Source organism: Ovis canadensis, chromosome 6 (assembly GCF_042477335.2).
Source record: "Ovis canadensis isolate MfBH-ARS-UI-01 breed Bighorn chromosome 6, ARS-UI_OviCan_v2, whole genome shotgun sequence".
In the NCBI taxonomy this organism is placed as follows: Eukaryota; Metazoa; Chordata; class Mammalia; order Artiodactyla; family Bovidae; genus Ovis; species Ovis canadensis.
The window spans coordinates 79,908,458-79,910,321 of record NC_091250.1 but is presented as its reverse complement, the minus strand read 5'-3'; the positions used below and the strand labels follow the sequence as shown (position 1 = coordinate 79,910,321).

General features: G+C 37.3%; 1 non-coding gene across 1 annotated transcript; it reads left to right on the top strand.

Annotated features, from left to right (window-relative positions):
* The first annotated feature begins 518 nt into the window (after window positions 1-518).
* TRNAW-CCA (transfer RNA tryptophan (anticodon CCA)) lies at window positions 519-590 on the top strand. Its single transcript has one exon. It is a non-coding gene; the product is annotated as a tRNA-Trp (tRNA).
* The last annotated feature ends 1,274 nt before the right edge of the window (window positions 591-1,864 follow it).

Genomic DNA, 1,864 nt, shown 5'->3' with positions numbered 1-1,864 from the left:
GCAAACTCAGTCATTTTTAACCTAGCTCCAATATCATCTTACTCAAAATACAGATAAAGTTTGAATTTTAAATTAACATATAAATGACTTTGGGTTGATTTAGAAAAACTAAGCTGACCCTCAGGTCCTTTAACCATCAGTGAAGACTAAGGAAATAAATAGCATTATAAGTTATGGGGACAGTATCACCAAATTTTCATTGATTAATTCAATAAGTATTCATAGGGCATGAAGAATATAAAATTTCCTGCACTCAATGTTCCTATTATGTACTTAACTATATAAAAACTACAATTACAAAATGATAAATAGCAGTTGTATTAGCCAGGGTTCTCCAGAGAAATAGAACCAATAGGATATGTAAACATATATTAAAACGATTTATTTTAACTGTAGGAATTCTGCAAGTCTGCAATCTTTAGGGGATGCCAGCAGTTTAGAAACTCAGGCAGGGTTTTTATTTTACAGTCTTGTAAAATTCATTTCTTTTTTGGGAAAACTATCTTTGCTCTTGGGCTTCCCTGGTGGCTCAGAGGTTAAAGTGTCTGCCTCCAATGCAGGAGACCCAGGTTCGATCCCTGGGTTGGGACAATCCCCTGGAGAAGGAAATGGCAATCCACTCCAGTATTCTTGCCTGGAGAATCCCATGGACAGAGAAGCCTGGTAAGCTACAGTCCATGGGGTCGCAAAGAATCCAACACGACCAAGTGACTTCACTCACTCATCTTTGCTCTTAAGACCTTCAAGTGATTGGATGAGGCCCATTCAGATTATCAAGGGTATTCTCCTTAAAGTTTACCAATTCTATACTATACCAAATAACCTGACAGCAACATCTAGACTAGTGTCTAGTTTGACCAAACAACTGAGCACCATAGCCTAGCTGCTACTGCTGCTGCTAAGTCACTTCAGTCGTGTCCAACTCTGTGCGACCCCACAGAGACCATAACTTACCCATAACCATCATGGCAATTCAAGGTAATACACACTCCAAGTAAGTATTTCAGAGATATAGTATTTGATATTGCATCTCTTCATTGAATTTTCATCATATACAAATCCTCTCATCCTGCAGGATGACAAAAGAAGGCCTGAAAAGTGATGAACCTTGCGTCACAATGATAAAGAATTAGTACCAACTAGAGAACCATTGAGCAGAGGACTCTGCCATTTAAGCAGCAAGTGCAAAATAGCTTCGTTATTTCTACTGAAGTCTTCCTCATGGCATGGCAAAGACAATAACTGAGCAAATGACAACAATATTGTCTTTTGACATACGGCAAAACCAATACAATATTGTAAAGTAATTAACCTCCAATTAAAATAAATAAATTTATATTTTTAAAAAAGTAGGCACCCTATCTTTTAGAAATGGAAGGAAGATACAGGAAATAGATTCAAGAGAAAGAAAAGCTGCCTTCAACACTAGATGCTGGCCTAATATCAACACTATTAGCTGGACCTTGATGTTGCTAGAAAGTTACCTGGTACAGCTAGGTCTTGGTGTTCTTCTATGAACATAAATAATTTTACAGATCAACAACAGACAAGGGCCCTGTGGTTGTGATGGACCAAGATTAAAAGATCAACCTCTATACACATCTAAATGTGAACACTGGCTAAACCACAAAAATAACCCAATACCCCCCTACCCTGGCTCATGAGTAACTGCTGCTTCTTTATGAATTGTAGCTTTAATCTTGCTCTTTTATTCCCTCCTTCTAGATAGGATCTCTTAAAATATTGAATCATGGAACTACCCATACTTCATGATAGCATCTAATCCAAAGCAAAGTCTAGCTTCTTTAAACTCTTCCCTAAACTATCGACCATGAGCCCAAATTCTACAATAAATTCTAATAAC